This window comes from Onychomys torridus, chromosome 9 (assembly GCF_903995425.1).
Source record: "Onychomys torridus chromosome 9, mOncTor1.1, whole genome shotgun sequence".
NCBI lineage: Eukaryota > Metazoa > Chordata > Mammalia > Rodentia > Cricetidae > Onychomys > Onychomys torridus.
This window is the reverse complement of record NC_050451.1, coordinates 6624811-6642475: the sequence shown is the minus strand read 5'-3', so window position 1 is coordinate 6642475 and position 17665 is coordinate 6624811. Positions and strand designations below refer to the sequence as shown.

The 17665-nt window shown below is 47.4% G+C and overlaps 1 protein-coding gene across 8 annotated transcripts in view; it reads right to left on the bottom strand.

Annotated features, from left to right (window-relative positions):
- The window catches only part of Arhgap22 (Rho GTPase activating protein 22), a 172266-nt gene that overhangs the window by 120086 nt on the left and 34515 nt on the right, over positions 1-17665 (bottom strand). The window lies entirely within an intron of this gene.

Genomic DNA, 17665 nt, shown 5'->3' with positions numbered 1-17665 from the left:
CTGGTCCCTGTGCTGCTTGATACAGAATCAACACACACTTACCCTGATCACAGTTTAAAGATGCCAATCTGTCTGATACAGATTTGCCTTTCCTGCATGTAATGTTTCTGCCAAATACCATCTGTGGACTCACAGAAGGCCTTATCCATGGTCATGGTAGTCCACATACTATTGCTTCTGACCAAGAAATGCTGTGGATATCGCTCTGTACAAATAAAATGCTGTTTGGCCAGTGGCTAGGCAGGAAGTATAGGCAGGACAAGAGAGAAGAGAATTCTGGGAAACAGGAAGCTGGAGGGAGACACCGCCAGCCGCCGCCATGAGAAGCAACATGTAAAGACACTGGTAAGCCACAAGCCATGTGGCAAAGTATAGACTAACAGAAATGGGTTAATTTAAGATAGAAAAGGTAGATAACAAGCAGCCTGCCACGGCCATACAGTTTGTAAGCAATATAAGTTCCTGTGTGCTTTCTTGGTTGGGTCTGAGTGACTGTGGGACTGGCAGGTAAGAGAGATTTGTCCTGACTATGGGCCAGGCAGGAAAACTCTAACTACAAATGGCGCCCAACGTGTTTGCAAAGGTTTCCACCTAAAAACAAAAAGAAAAGGGGAAGTGCTGTGGATATCACTCTGTACAAATAAAATGCTGTTTGGCCAGTGGCTAGGCAGGAAGTATAGGCAGGACAAGAGAGAAGAGAATTCTGGGAAACAGGAAGCTGGAGGGAGACACCGCCAGCCGCCGCCATGAGAAGCAACATGTAAAGACACTGGTAAGCCACAAGCCATGTGGCAAAGTATAGACTAACAGAAATGGGTTAATTTAAGATAGAAAAGGTAGATAACAAGCAGCCTGCCACGGCCATACAGTTTGTAAGCAATATAAGTTCCTGTGTGCTTTCTTGGTTGGGTCTGAGTGACTGTGGGACTGGCAGGTAAGAGAGATTTGTCCTGACTATGGGCCAGGCAGGAAAACTCTAACTACAAAGAAACTCAAGTAATGGCAGGAGAAGTGCGACAGTGGGCCCTCGATCATAGAATCCACTGGTCTTACCATGTTCCCACCATCCTGAAGCAGTTGGTCTGATAGAAAAATGGAATGGCCTTTTGAAGACACAGTTACAGCCAGTAACAGTGGCAATTATGTGGCAGCAGCCTGGAGGGCTGGGGCAGGGCTCTCCCAGCCTCCAGCATACTGTAATGTTTCTCCTGACTCTGGATCCACAGGTCCAGGCATCAAGGGGTGGAAAAGGGAAGAGTTCCGCTCACTATCACCTCTACTGACCTACTAGGACAATTTTTGCTTCCTGTTCCTGTGGCCTTAAGTTCTTCTGGCCTAGAAGTTTTGGTCCAGAAAAGCTCCTGCCAAGAGACACAACATTTCATTGAACTGGAAACTCAGATTTCCCCCTGGCCACTTGAGATTTTGATGCCCTTAAGCCAACAGGCTAAGAAAGGAAAGGAGTATTAGGAGGGGTGATTGATCTAGACTGTCAAGCAGAAACTGGACTGTTTCTCCACAATGGAGGGAAGAAGGATTCTGTCTGGAGTGTAAGAGCTCCTTTAGGACGCCTCTTGGTGCTACCATGTCCCGTGACTAAAGCCATGGGAAGCTACAACAGTCTAATCCAGGCAGAATGACAAGGGGCACAGACCCTTCAGGAATGAAGGTGTGGGTCACTGCCCCAGGAAAAGAGCCAAGACCTGCTGAGGTTCTTGCTGAGGGTGGAGGAAATACAGAATAGATAGTAAAGGAAGATAGTTATAAATACCAGCTAAGGCCAGGTGATCAGCTGCAGAAACCAGCCAGGATTATAATTAACATGAGTGTTTCTGTCATATTTTGTTAAGAATGTGTTTACACAGACATTTGTCTTTCTTTGATTTCTCTATCATGTAATGTAACATAAATAGAGTATCAGTGGTTATCATATTTAACTTTACACAAAAAGAATTACTAAAAGAATGTACCTCACCAGGCGGTGGTGACAGACGCTTTTAATCCCAGTACTGGGAGGCAGAGGCAGGCAGATCTCAGTGAGTTCAAGGCTAGCCTCGTCTACAAAGTGAGTCCAGGACAGCCAGGACTATTAAACAGAGAAACCCTGTCTTGAAAAACCAAAAACAACAAACAAACAAACAAACAAAAAAGAATATCCCTCAAGGGACATTACCACCTATTCCAAATTTATAATGCATTTGCGGTGGTGTGAGGGACAGTTATATCATGTCAAGCATAATTATGACCTATTTAAATAACATAATTTGTTTGCCACTGTATGTGTGATATTTATATCATGTTTAGGCATTATTATGATCTGGTTAATGTTCTCATTTGGAAATTAATCATGTCATAAGGAGATATGATTGTATGTCAGGTTGACAAGGGGTGGACTTGTAATGGCTATTCTTTGTTATCAACTTGACTTCATCTGGAATTAACTAAAACACAAATGGCTGGGCACACCTGTGAGGGATTTTTTTCCTTAAAATCATTTGAAGTGGGCAGACCCACTTCTTATCCAGATCTTTGAGGTAGGAAGATAAACCTTTTTTTTTTTTTTTCAAGACAGCTTTGCGCCTTTCCTGGAACTCATTTTAGAGACCAGGCTGGCCTCGAACTCACAGAAATCCGCCTGCCTCTGCCTCCCAAGTGTTGGGATTAAAGGCGTGCGCCACCACTGCCCGGTGGAAGATAAACCATTAATTCAGGTCTTTTGAGGTGGGAGGATCCACCTTTAATCTGGACCGCACCTTCTGCTGTCAGTCTATATGAAGGACGTGGGAGAAGGAAGCTTGTTCTCTGCCTGCTCTCACCCTTGCTAGCACGTCTATTCCTTTACTGGTATTAGAGCATATGCTTTTTGGAGTTTTGGAGTATACTGAAGACTAGCTGAGACATCCAGCCTCGTGGACTGAACAACTACTGGATTCTTGGACCGTCTGCTGGTAGAAAGCCATTGTTGGACTAGCTGGACCGCAGCCTGTAAGCCATTCTAATAAATCCCCTCTGTGTGTGTGTGTGTGTGTGTGTGTGTACATAATCATATATACATATATATATATATATATATATATATATATATATACATATATATATATATATGTAGATTCATTCTATAAGTTCTGTTCTACAGAATCCTGACTACCACAGCGGGAAAGTTGTGGCATTAGGAGCATGAGGCAGTCCATGACACTGTACTCTCAGTAAGAAAGCAGAAATGATGAACTCTGGTATTCAGTTCAGTTTTCATGTATGACCCCAGGTGAGGACCATGGCCCATGAATAGTCCACCAAGATTAAAGGTGGATCTTCCCACTTCCGTTAACCCAATCTAGGAACTCCTTCATTGACATTGATATGCTCCTAGATCTTGTCAATTGGCAATTAATATTAACCATCAAAAGTCCAACCCTTGTCAACCTGACACCAAAAGATACTGTGCTAAAGCTATAATCTTCCACCCTTCATCCTCACAGGCTCATGGCTATCACATAGTGAGAAATGCATCCAGTCCAACTTCAAAAATACCCATAAATTTTCAACAGTTCTAACACTTCAAAGTGCAAGCACAGAGTATCTTCTGAGACTCAGGAAATGTCTTAACTGTGAGCCCTTATAACACCAAAACAAGTCACACACTTCCAAGACACAATGGCACAGAGTAAACCTTCCCAGAAGAGGGCAGTGAGGACACAGCAAGGAAAGAGTGGACCATAGCAAGACCAAAACACAGCAGGGCAAACATCAAATCCTGCAGCCCCACATCCATCATTGGGACTCTTAATGAATCACCTAGGTGCTAAACAGTATGGGAGGCCTTAAACCTCAAGCTCTGTGACACCTCTCCTAGGCCAGCTCCAGGCTGTGCCTGCATTTTTCCTTGGAAGATCTCTTGTGTTCCTAGTATCTCCAAAATCCTGAGATCTCCATGTCAACATAGGCTTTGCCTTTACAGCTTCCCACAGTGGACTCTCAAGGCCTCATTGCAGAAACTATGACCCCCCACCACACATTATCTGGCTTCAGCAGCCATCTGGAACCTTGGCACAAGCTTCCATGACCCCCTCAAGTGGCCCCCTCAGTTTAGGCTCTCTCCTCTGAAAGTAATCTGGGTTTTCAAAAGAAGACAGAGCCTCTGATATACAGTTTCTTATCCTTAGGGCACCTTTCATATTGTCCCAGTATAGAGATGTAGCTTTTTCTTTAATGGTGATAATCTCTTCCACAATTGTAGCTGCTTTTTCAGCTCTTGCCATGTCTGCAACTTTACACTTTCTCTTTTCGCTTCCAAACAGAACATGTTTTGTATCTTTTCCCTTCACTCTTTGCTGTCTTTTGCTGTAAACCCAAAGAAGAGCAGTGAGTAGTAGTAACCATGATGCATTCTGGATGCTACCCTGTTTTGAAATTTCCTCCAGCAAATCACAAATCAGTCCATTACTTTTGTATTCAGCATCACTGAAGTTCTCAGGATGTGGGAAGAATGCAGCCAGATTGGTTTTCAGAATATATCCGGAATGACTTCCAGCCTAGTTCCCAAAAGACTTTATTCTCCAAAACACATTGTTTGTGTTTCTCTCAACATTGTGACCTTCCCCTTGCTCACCAGAGTGGCCCATTAAGTTCTTCTCATAGCACGTTAGGAATTTTCTACATCCAACACCTAAAAACCACATGGTGAAGTTTATCACAGCACAGCCCCACTCCTGGTACCAACTTTCTATATTACAGCCCCACTCATTGGTACCAACTTTCTATATTACAGCCCCACTCCTGGTACCAACTTTCTATATTACAGCCCCACTCATGGTACCATCTTCTATATTACAGCCCCACTCATGGTACCATCTTCTATATTACAGCCCCACTCCTGGTACCAACTTTCTATATTAGTTACTTTTCTTGTTCTGCGACCAGGTTCTTGGCACTGCACTCTGGGAGCAGAAAGAGATGGATGTTGGTGTTTAGTTTACTTTTTCCTTTATGTCCAGGCTAGGACACTAGTCAGTAGAATGGTGCTGTTGACATTTAGAATGGGTCTTCCCACCTCAAAGAACCCAGCCTAGAAACTCCATCACAGACATGCCCAGAGGTTTTTGTCTCCAAGGTGAGTCTAGAACTTGTCAAGTTGACAATTGATATTAGTTATCATGCCATGGGGTCTAGATGAAGAAATACAGACTTGGGGCAAAGACTTGGGTTTATCTCACTACCAGCACTATGAACTCTTCCTCAGTCTGCAGGTCAGCAACTCCAGTCTGTATAGGTCTATGATACCTGCTGCAGAGTAATCGGGAGGAGAAGAAACTGTTAGAGAGGAGGAGAGATCACCAAGCCCTGGCACATCAACTGACATAGTGACCGGTAACCATGGTGATGATGACCATGATAAAGGAACTAGTAGGATGACTGCCTCATGGATAATTTGATTCCCGAGTCTGAGCAGCCCAGCAGTGGGCCCACATAGCAGAAGAGATCTGTCTATGGCTAATGGCACTCTAAGTGCCTTGATATACTGCTTCCTCAACATAGTGTGTGGCTGTATTACACCACGCAGGTGTACTGGAACACCACTTTCCCCATGACTGACAGTGCTACAGATCATACTTTGAGAATTCATACTCCAGAACTTAGTAGGTGCAAAAAGACAGTATTATTTCTTTTCTTCTAGAGGGCTAATCAAGTGGGACTCCCTGATAGGGTTCCTCTACCTGTAGGAGACACCTAACTCATCACTTCTAATGGGGAGAGCCATATGTCTGAAGGTCTTAGTTTCTTAGAGCTCTTTCCTTGTCCACATGAGCCTCAATCTTCCTCCAAGGCCATGGAAAGGCTACCCTTCTGTTTCCTGGCACCTGGTGCACCTTGCCTGGGGTCTCTACTTTAGTGGTCCTGCCTTGGAGAACCCAGATCTAGAAGAAATGTTTTGTCTAATTGGGCTGGGCAGGGCCCCTGATAAGGCCTGGTAGAATTGCACCAACTATCAGGAGGGACCCTTCTGCTCTCATGGGTGCCATCTCCCCTGACTTTGTCTCAGCTCAAACCAGTCAGGCATAGCAGGGCTGGATTAGACAGACACTGGCTAATGTGGTTCTGAGGAGGTGAAGATGGTGTCCAAGATGAGAAGAAAGTAAACATGACCTCAGTATTCTGGTGAGGTTTGATAAGGGAGAAGAGGGGACATAGATGTCCCTTTGATTACTGAATTTTCTTTTCTAGGTGTCAATTTGCACATCTCTAAACGTGTTTTTGTTTTGTTTTGTTTTTTGTTTTTTAGCAAGTTCAATAAAATTAACTCATCAAATGCATGGATTTTTGTGTTTTGGTTGCTTGATATGTCTAACTAAAGACTTGGCCGGCAGTGGTAGCCTGTGAGTGAGGATTTTTGTTGTGGGTAGGTTGGCTTAGCCTCCATGGTCCACTCTTCAATTCTTCTTCCTTTCAGGTCATCTGCAAGAGGCACTTAGAACCTCCCATACTTCCCCAGAAGATGGCATAGACCCTCTGGGGTCTTCAGTCGTGACTGAAGCCATGGACTGTTTTAGGGCTGCATTCATGGCTCTATGTGTGTTCTGTTAAACAGAACCGGATGCTTGCTTGTTCTACCAGACATCCACCTTCTGTTCCTCCCTCTAGCATACTGGGCAGGACAGCTGACAGCAGAACTCGACAATCTCAGGACTAATCAGCAGAGATGGCCCCTCCCGAGTATGCTGGGTGGGGTCTACAGAGGCAAGATGGCTTCTTCAGGAAGGCTGGACTCCCTGGACACAGGCCAATGGATGCAAAGCCCGGCAACATGGGCAATAAGTTGATTGTAGGGCTGACCATTGGCATGCATGTCCCTTGACATGTCAACACAAAGAAGGGAGAGATTTTTACCCTGATTGTCAAGCTGTAGATAGCATCCCTCTTGGGAGCTCCAGGTAATGGGAAGCAGGCGTCACTGAAGCCACATTCCAGGGAGGTGGGGAGAGCAACTCCAATGTCCTGCAATTCCTCAGGGAGGTTTTTGCTGCACAGGCCATGGTGACTGCCACACCAGTGCAGGTTTCTCCCCAGATGATCAATCATGCATACATTACTTATCAGACCCATGGAGCGTCTCACAAGGAAAACAGCCCCTGGTATGATTTATTAATAACCACTGTTCCTGTTCTCAGCACTTCCTTTAATCAATTTATCCAGTTCTGTAAATATTTAAACCAGGCCCTGAGTCAGGCAGCATTGACAAGCTACGGCTTCATAACTGACTGGACTTGGGGAGCAAGCCTGAAGCAAGCTAGGCCCAGGGAAGAGGGTACCCTAAAGTTAGGGGCTCTCTACTCACAATGGGATGCCACCCCTCTCCCTTATCCCTCTTCTTTCATCTCCCTTCCCTCATAACCAAACAGAGCCCTGACAAGTACATTGCCAGATTCTGAGCTGGTCTTTCCCAATGGAGTTCCTGACAGTTAAAGGGAAGGAAAATTAAACGAAGGTATAGACCATTGGGCTGCAGATCTCTGCAGAGCCATGGAGAGGAATGAAAATCTCCTCAGAGCCAGCGGGCCGGGCTTTGAAGGGTGAGCAGAATGTGAACCAGCTCAGCTCAGGACGGGCAGGGCTCTTGACTTTACAGAGGTCAGCACAAACATGGTGTCTGTTCTGCTACCCTAACCTCGGCATGTGCCACAGGTGTCTGCTCTTGCTGCGTCTCCTGGGACAGCTCAGGCAACTGCTCCCCACCCTCAGTCCAATGCACTCTGCATTTGAAGACTTCGACCCTTCCAAACATTGCTCCAACCAAACCCCTCCAAACAAACCACCCTGTCACCTTGGTGACTCCAATGCCATCAACCCCAACCCCTTCCAGATTTTTGCTCCTCCAACTCTGAAGTGCCTTCCTGCTAACTTCTGTACTCAAGCCTCACCACCTGCTTTTGACTTCCTCTGTTCTCCCCAGAAGTTCTCACAATGTCTTCTCACCATTGCCAGGTTGTCCCAGCTCCCCCTCTTCTATCATGAGTCCTTTATTTATGAATGGGAGGCTCGATGTCAAGCCATATACAGATGCTCCCCAGAAGGTCTTGGGTCTTTTTGGCCTGAATGAGAAATTCAGTGTGACACTCTCCCAAACCTGCTGAGCATCCTCTCTCCTCCAGGAAGCCACAGCTAGCGAATGTCACACAATGAGCATCCTCTCTCCTCCAGGACACCACAGCTAGCAAATGTCACACGCTGAGGTTCTGCCTTTCCCCCAACTTGATGAGTAAGTATTTCCCAAACCCAGTGGTCCCCTGTGCTCCCCCTTTCCTTTCATCCCCCTTTTACTGCATCAACTCAGATAGAATCACCGTTGCCTGGACAACAACATATGGGCCTCTCCCAAACGCCTACGCAATGGCCAAGGAAATGCTCTGCTTCAATCTTGAATTCTCCCACTAACAAGTTACATTTTACTGTTTGTGGGTGTGCAAACTGGGGTCTTCAGAGGCTGCAACAGTGGTTGGAAGCTGGCAAGAGCCACAGTTTAAGATTCTTAGTTTGTCTGGCCTCATGCCTAAGCACCAACCCCTTTATGAAACTACTGTAGTCCCTAAAGTCAGGCCTGACAGTCTTGTCCTCTCTCCAAATGCAGTTATGATCTTGTGGTACACAGAGTAAACCCCATTCCTGCCCTAGACCATGAGTCACAGTGTATCCAACATGATCACATATCTACCAACAGAAATACCTGCTCATCGAACAACTGCTGAGCCGTCTCACGACACATACACACACCCAGGCTGCTTAGGCATCCATCTCCACATATGCTCAACCTGAACTTGTGGGAAAATGGTTTAGAATCCAGATTTCCAGGCTGCTGAGATGACTGCAATATGGTTACTGCCCTGGGCTCATTACACTGTGGGAGTCTGGTCCTCCACTCCAGGTATAGTTCCTCCATGTGGTCCTCCAGATGACTCCACAGAAGTCATCTTTTCTCACTTCACCTTTAACATGGTATGAATAACAGTCTTCTGTGTGCCATTGTTGTCTGTTCAGCTAGCTGCTGCTTCCTGGGGGCACAAAAATGTTGTATTCACCTCTGCCCCTGGAGCTGGCCAGAGGATGCTTTTCAGTCCAAGGAATGATGGGGTCTGAGCAGCGCCTGCCTGGAGTAGAGGGAGGTAGGCTGGAAGAGGACAGACCAGAAACAAAGCTAGGAGAGATCCAGAACTGTCCTGGGGAGCTTTATGTGTCCCATGTGTGTGTCTATGTGTGTGTGTGTGTGTGTGTGTCTGTGTGTGTGTGTGTATGTGAGAGAGAGAGAGAGAAAGAGACAGAGAGAGAGAGAGAGAGAGAGAGAGAGAGAGAGAGAGAGAGAGAGAGAAGGGGAGGGAGAGAGAGACAGACAGAGACAGAGCGATACACAGGGTGAGTCAGAGAGAGAGAGACATACAGAGAGAGGCACAGAGACAGAGACAGACACAGGGATTGGAGAAAGGCAACAATATACTAGATTACAGGTTATGCAGGAGGTGCTCAAAAACAATTGTTGTAACAGTAGCAACAGTTACAGTTCACATGGGTTTAGACATTACATGCTATGTGTGGGTTTTCACTTTCTACAGGAATTTATTTATTTATTTATTTTTACACAAGTCTCCTCACTCCTTCCTTCCATTTGACATATGTACAAGCTGAGGTCTGCAGAGGTGGAGACAGTTGCCTGAGGTCACAGTACAGGCAGGTGATGCACTCGGCTCTGGAATCTGTATTTGCTGGCTTCAGGGCCAGTGTCCTGACTCCTCAGGGAACTGCTAGGGCCCCTATGACCTCTTCCAGGAAGCCTGGGCATGGAGAAAGAGGGGCTGTGAGGAGAATCCTGAGAATTCTTTTAGTGGGTGGAGGGGGTTGGTGCAAGTGTGCTGGAGAGATGGGTTGGGAGGTGCAAGTGTGCTGGAGAAACCGTGTGCCCCAGAGGCCTTGTGGGAAGACTGAAGCATATAGGATGGACAGGTGAAATGAAGGCCTCTGGTTCTTGTTGGATGATGTAGCAAGAATGGCCCTATAGAGAGAAATGTGCATCTCCCTGGGTGAGGGGCTGGGAGGGGAGTGAGCAGGAAGAAGATAGAGGGGCTAAGGGGTTTAGGACTGTATAACCTGTATGTGACAACACCACATGCACACACACACACACACACACACACACACTCACACACTCACACATGAACGTGCACACACATATACACATGCATCTTAAGAGAACAGGGGAAATCTTTCTGAAATACTCCTTGTAAGGTAGTTAGAAGGGAAGGGACTTACATGCCCAGAGCTAAGGGGATGGCTAAGGTCAGGCAGAAGGAATCAGAGAAGGAGGTGCCATGGGTGCTGGCATGCGAGTGAGCCCAGGCAGGGCTTGTGGATGGGAAGCCATCCCAGATCACAGCAGGAGGCAAAGAGGTGTCAATGGGTGGGGGTGGGGTCTTACAGCAGTGACCAGACCCTCCTCCTGGAGGTTTCAGAAACCACCTGTGTCCCCACAGTCCTCTGTGCTCAGGCCTGGCTGTACCCCATCCCACCACTGCCTGGAACTGCCCTGAGCCAGGCTAGCCTGGCACAGACTGTGCTGGAAACTCCACATGCTGCCACTTGGTCTGGTGAGGAAGCATGGGGTGCTCCAGTCACACTAGTCGTGGCCCAGCTTTCCCGGGAAGTAGACAAGGGGAAACATGGGCTTCTGTCTGTCTGAGATGGGAGAAAGAAGAGCAACAATGTGACTAGGGTGTGGTGGGGTGGGCGAAGGACAGATGGACATGGGTGCCCGTGACTGCCAGGGCTGAAGCCGGGTGGTGACGGGAGTCATCTTGATCCTGCCCTGTTAGCGCTTTCTACATTGGGGTCCCAACAGCACCCTCCTGCCTTTTCCTCACTGAGTGCCACATGCCGTCTTCAGATCTTTCAGATCGCCCAGCCTGAGTGCCCAGGGCTATTCCCTAGATCCACTTCTATCTACACTGTCTCGTGGATTTAAATGCCATCCATGCACAGTTCAACTCTGAACTTGGGATCAAGTGTCCTTCTGTCCTGACAGTCCCGGTATCACAAGCTGGGAGTTGAATTCTGCCTTTTCCTGTCCTGGTACCCGTTTCTCTCACGGCCTCCTTATAGTGGTATTTGCTTTGCCCACGGCCAAAGGAGGCGGTGCTTCCTGCCACTGTATGTGACCTCTTACAAAGAGAAGAGAGAGGGGTCATGAGGTTTCCTTTCCTGCTTCCTTTTTCTTTCTTTCAGATGGCCTGAGAATTGAACCCAGGTCCTTTGGAACATCACTCAGTGCCCTTAACTGATGAGCCATCTCTCTCCTCATGTATAACATGCTGTGGGATGTCTTTCTGTACTCTGTGAATATGTGTTGCTGTAATTGGTTAATAAAGAAGCTGCTCTGGCCTATGGCCAATCAGGTTATAGCCAGGCAGGAAATTCAAGAGAAAGACAGGAAGAAGAAAGACAGAGGCTGGGGAGACACCAGCCTGCGGCTCAAGGGACAACACGTAAGGGGGTGCAGGTAAAGCCACAGAACATGTGGCAGAACATAGATTAACAGAAATGGGTTAATTCAAGATGTAAGAGTTAGCTAGCAAGAAGCCTGCCATAGACCATACAGATTGTAAATAATATTAAGCCTCTGAATGATTCTTTTATAAGTGGCTGTGGGACCATGGGGCCGGGTGGGACCAGAGAAACCTTCTCACTACACCTCCCCATCTCAGTGAGTAGGAAGTTCATCCTCATCATCGTTCACCATCGGTCCCACAGCACAGTCCTCTCAATCGCTGTTGTCGGCCCTGTCCTGCTCCCCACACCTCCCCACTCCACAGTCATCTCAATCACTGCCCTCTCCCGCCCCCCACACCTCCCCACTCCACAGTCATCTCGGTTGCTGCCCTCTCCTGCCCCCACACCTCCCCACACCTCCCCAATCTACAGCCATCTCCCGCCCCCCACACCTCCCCACACTTCCCCACTCTACAGTGGTTTCTTGCAGTGGTCAGCCAGGGAGTTTTCAAAGAGAGGAGGTAGAACAAGCTGCTCAGTGGAAACCCTGCAGGATCCCATCACCTCTGGCTCACGAGGGTCCTAGGGGCCCAGCCTTATGACTTTTCAGCCCTTTTCAGAGCCCAGCCCCCTCCATGGTGTCCTCCAGACAGGGCTGTGCTCAGTCCTGTGCTCTCCCCTGACATCATTAGGGCTTCCTCAGGGTCTCAGCCTCCTCCCCTTCATTTGTCCTGCAAACGCCTTTCTTCTGCCGTCAGCAATAACATGAAATCTCCTTACCCCCTCATCTCTTCCTTTCAGTTTCTCTAATATTAACTGTCGTGCCTGGGACTGGTTCTGGAACTCTCCTGGGTATTTCAAACCCCTCAGAGGCTCAATCTCCTCATATAACTCACACAATCCTCCTAGACACCTTCATTCTTTCCTAGGTGACTTACAGAACCTGGTACAATGCTATGCCAGTAGTCACCACACTACAGCCTTTAGGAAACAATGTTAAGACAAAGTTTGTACCTGCTTAACACAGATACAGTTACTTTTCTCAGTGTGTAGTCGGTGGTATCTGGGGATACAGGACCCGTCAATATGGAGAGACGCCTATGTTTAAATACTGTTATGGAACTCAAGGAAAGCAAGTTGCAGAGCATTACAGGAAACATAAGCTCCACAAAAGGGGAGAAAATCAGCTGCAAACAGAAGATGCCACAATGTGGTATGGGTGGCTATAGAACAAGGTCTGTGAGGGACATATCCCCTCTAACAGGTCATGTGTGTGAAGGGAAGAACAGAGCTGTGATATTGTATGGATTCAAACTATTTATGTCAATTATACTGAAGCATTTTAGGTGAAAGCTGCTTGGAAGGGGCCTGGACCCCTTGGGATGTCTAGAAGAACAACAAATAGATCACTAATTTGGTAGATGTTTGAGTTTTTCCTGTGACAAGCACCATACAACTAAGAGTAGCAAGGACCCAGAGTCTGTCTGGGGAGTCACTCGGCAGGGGACAGGCTAACACTACACACATCAGGACACAGCAGCAGACTTGGGCTGGAGGAAGCCTGGACCTGGCCTGTCTATGGACCTTCCAAGGACCACAGTTAGGGTCTGCCAGTTGTACGGATCTCCCCGTAGGTGAGTCCTTGGTGTGCCTGGGTTTCCTTCAGCCTGTAGAAGGACTCAGTGTGGGCCAGCAATCACTTATCTGGGACGACTACGGTGCTAAGGAGTCCTTGGAGAATGCTCAAGGATGCCTTTCACATCGTGCTGTGCAGCGGCTCTGCCCAAGTTCTGTTGGATCTCTTTTCCGATCTTCATGCTCCCTCTCTCCCAGTGGGCTTCAAATTAGACACAATCCGTCCCCAGGATGATTCTGAGGATGGCTAGATTGTTCCAGACCGCCCTTTGGTGGCTAGAGTCTTGTTTTATCCTGAACTGGAGAGCTAGGAGTGCCTGGGAATTTAAGTCTTCCTCAGCAGGTAACCCTTGGTCAAAGCTGAGTTCCCTGGGGCTTAGGCAGAGACCTCCTCTTATGGCTTGGGTCCCTTTCCTCCTTTAGAATCTGCCCTGTTCCCGGATCCCCTCACTTCTCCACCAGCCAGGGAACCTCTTTAATGAAAACTACACGTGAGTCCTTTTTTTAGGGTCTACTTTAGAGACCCTCACTGGACACATTCAATAACCTTCAGGAGCAGCGGCCACTGACGCATCCGCCCCTCTGGACCTCAAGTGCTGGGGTTGGGCGCCCTGCAGCAAGCCTGCCGGTGTCTGTGTCTACAGCTGTGTGAGTGCTGCACCAGAGAACCAAGCAGGAGGAGAGCAGAAACACAAGTGATTTATGAAAGGCAATGAGATTTGAAAGCGGGCCGGGGAAAGAGCGAGATGAATCTCAGAGCTGAATTGATTTAAAGGGTGAGTATTGAGGTCGAAAGATTGATTGGGAGGAGAGGGGTGAGGTAATGGAAGGGTACTGGGGAGGGGCCAATGGGATGCTTTAGAAACTTAATGCGATTTGTCGCCAAGGTTGAGGGGCTCTGCTGGGGTCCCGTGCTGTCCCAGGAGTGAGCTGCAGCAGCAGATGATTTATCTCACGGTGACTCTGAGTGCCTCTCCCTTTTTTTTTTTTTTTTTTTTTTTTTGGTTTTGTTTTGTTTGTTTGTTTTAGACTGTTAGTGTTCTGCCTGGGCTCTGTTTGGACATCTGTTCTTCCCTGAGTTCTTCTTCCCGAGGTCTAGAGATCCAGCCAGGCGCTCATCATAGGACTGCCTTCCCTGCCTGGAGAACTTCAAGGCAGCAACGTATAAAACTATTCTCCAACCCCATCAATGGAAATCTTAACCTTTAAAATAGTAATGAGGTAGCCTGAAAATTCTGGCAATTTTTCATAACGATTGTCTTAAAAAGATTTAAAGAGTCAATATAAAAGATTACATTCTTAAAAGTTAGCCTCCTTGGCCCAGCCGGCCTGCTTTTTAGCTAGGCTGTGTGGTCCAGAGGCTGGGGGGCTGGGGGACACTTGGACTTCTTGCTCTTTACCTCCATGCAGGTGCGCCCCAAGAATCAGCTGCCTACAGCCACCGTTTTCCTTTATCCGTCTTTGAATTTAGGGCCCTTCTATGTGTTCAGCACTGGGAGACTCTGGGGGAGGGTGACTAGTGCTGGGCAGAGCTAGACAGGGAACCAGCACTGCTGCTAACTCATGAGGCAGGCAATGCCCAGGTCGGGCTAGGAGGACGAGGCAGCTGGAGGAGGCAGGAAGGCCATAGCTGAGGCCGAGGCAGAAGGAGTGGACGAAGTGAGGAAGCTGTACACAGGGAGGGCCAGGGAGTGAAGGGAATTGCCCAGCAGGAGGATGAGTAGACAAGGGGGAGGGGTAAGAAGAGGGTCGGACTATAACCCAGTACATCCGTTTGGTTCCTAGACTCTTAACCTTGATCTTGGAGAAGCCACTCCTCAGCCTCCATCAGGATTCTCAGTTTTGGACCCACAGCCTCGATCCCCACTATGCAGAAGCCGAGGACATGGTGAGGCTGGTGATGTTTGTGTAACTGGAGACTCAACAAACAGGGGCCTAGAAACGTGGAACCACAGTTTCCCAGCATTTCCTGACTTGGCAGCTAGTGGAGGAGCCCCAGACTTCCACTCGTGAAAAGGAGTAAAGTGTTAATCCTGGTCACTTCCTAGACTGGCAAACGTGAGAGGAACAAACTGCCTGCATGTTCAGAGAGTGGTGGTGTGCTCAGCCCTGAATCTCCGCTCTGCAGGCCCAGCCTCTGACGCTTCCTTCCCCTCTTCTGAACCTTGTCTGGGAACTGCTGGCCTGGCTCCTATCAGTGCTGAGTGCTTCCATTCCCATTCACCCATTCACCAAAAGCCTAGAGTCGATGTGATTCAATATCAATTATAGATTTCATTTTCTGCCTGCCTACAAGCCATTAGCTTAGATCAATACAGTCCCTCCCCTCGGTTAAGCAATCACTGAGGTTGCTGATGATTTCAGCAGATGTAGAGCGTGGTCCCAAGCTGCCTGGGTCAGGGAGTCAAGGCAGCATCCTGGACCAGGGCTGGGCCAGTTCAGTCCTATTTTGAAAATCACTTACTGTCCTCTTCAAACAAGGTCATGGCCAATGTTCAGGTTGTCTGGGGCCTCAAGGTCAGCCTGGTCTTTTTCTGGCCCTCGTCTGGCAGTACTCATGACCTGAGTGTCTAATAACATTACAGACATCGGTATCTTGTGTGCGGGAGAGAAACCTGTTTGCCTGTCAGATTGTCTGATGTATCTTGGAAAGAGAGCAAGAGGAGGGAGGGCTTGAGTCTCTAGCTCTGTCTCCCAGACACAACAGCCTTCCTTCTTGTTGCCTTGGGCAGCAGCAGTCCAAAGGCTATAGGCAAGGGTAGGGAACAGATCAGAATATATGTCCATAGCCTACGTTCTTAAATACCCTGGGCCTTAGAGACTGTGTGTGCACGGGTTATGGCAAGTTGGTGGCACCCAGGACAGCGTTCAGATGCAGAGGAACCTGGCTGGCTAAGGCCAAGGCTGAGGACTCTAGGTGAATCTGCTCTGAGAGTGGCCCTCTTTGGCTCCCTCATCCTTTGTGCATGGTGCATGGGAAGCATCACTGCTCCTTTAAAGTAATAGTGGGAACAGTGGCCTGGTCTTTGGAATCTCGTTATCCAAGAGAGTGCTCAGAGTTGACATGGGGCCTAGCAGGCATGGACAGGGAAGTTCTATTCCCAGGACATAAAAGGCAGGAGTGAAGTCACTTCCTGAGACATGGCAGCTCTCCCATCATGTAAGTTCTCCAAGCATCAACAGTGGGTACTACTATCACTGTAAGCAGCGAGAGTGCTGGAACTCTCAAATATGTATCCAACCCCAAACGGTAGGAGGTGGAGGTTGCTGAGTCTGTAACACCTAAAAAGGCTGTATATACCCGCCCACTCTCCAAATATGGAAGTCAATGTAACACAGAAGCCAAAATGGGATTCTTCCACATCGCCAGGTAGGTAACACCAGGGGGTCATACTCAAGATTCCATTCATACGAAATTTAAAGTCACTGAAAGACACTCCATGTGATAAAAAAAAAAAAAAAAAAAAAAAAAAAAAAAAAAAAAAATCACCCTGAGAGGACACAGGAGGGGATTTCCTGGGGTCAAGGAAAATGCATGTGTTGATCAGGATGCGGCAGATAAGGTGCAGACATTGAAAACAGACATTTTATTTTGTATCAGTGCCTCTTTACCCTCAGGGAATGGGTCTAAGACCCCCCAGAGGACACCTCAAAATACCAACACTACTGAATGATATAAAAGCCCTGTTTTCTCCTGTATGCACAGATACTCGATAAAGTTGATAACTTCTACTTTCTCACACTGCTTTTTTCTGACGTACTAATTTGTTTAGTATCACTACTCTTGTGCCTTAGAGTCGTTATTAAACAAAATAAGGATTGCTTAAATACAAGCATTGTGTTACCATGGCTACCAATCTGAAATCTAAGATGTCTTCTGAGAGACTAATGGAGAGAGAGTACATGCAGTGTGGACACACTGGACAGACGGATGATTAATGTCCCAAGTGGGACACAGTGAGAAGCTGAGAGATTGTATCATGCTACAGTTGAAATCAGAAAGCAGCGCACAATTTAAAATGCATTAATTCTTTACTTCTGGATTTTGTTTGTTTGCTTTGTTTTGTCTTTCAAGGCAGGGTTTCTCTGTGTAACAGCCCCGACTATCCTGGAACTCTCTTTGTAGATCAGACTGGCCTTGAACTCACAGAGATCCTCATACCTCTGCCTACCAAGTGCTGGAGCTAAAGGTGTACACCACCATGCCTGGCAAATTCTGGATTCTTTTTTAAAATTTAATTTGGAATGTGGTTGAACACAGGTAACTGAAAGCTCAGAGAACAGGGAACAATGAAATTATATCTCAGTGGAAACAAACAAACAAAAAGAGAAATGAACAACAAAAACCCTAAACAAGAGTTAAAAAATCTATTTACAGTGTACTTTGAGGCTGCTGTCTTTCAAAGATCCTCAGATAGGGAGCTTTTATCTCCTCTAATTAGATTCTCTGGGCTTGTCCTGAGCCCTTGGCTGATCTGAGCACTTGTGTAATTTCCTATTAGTT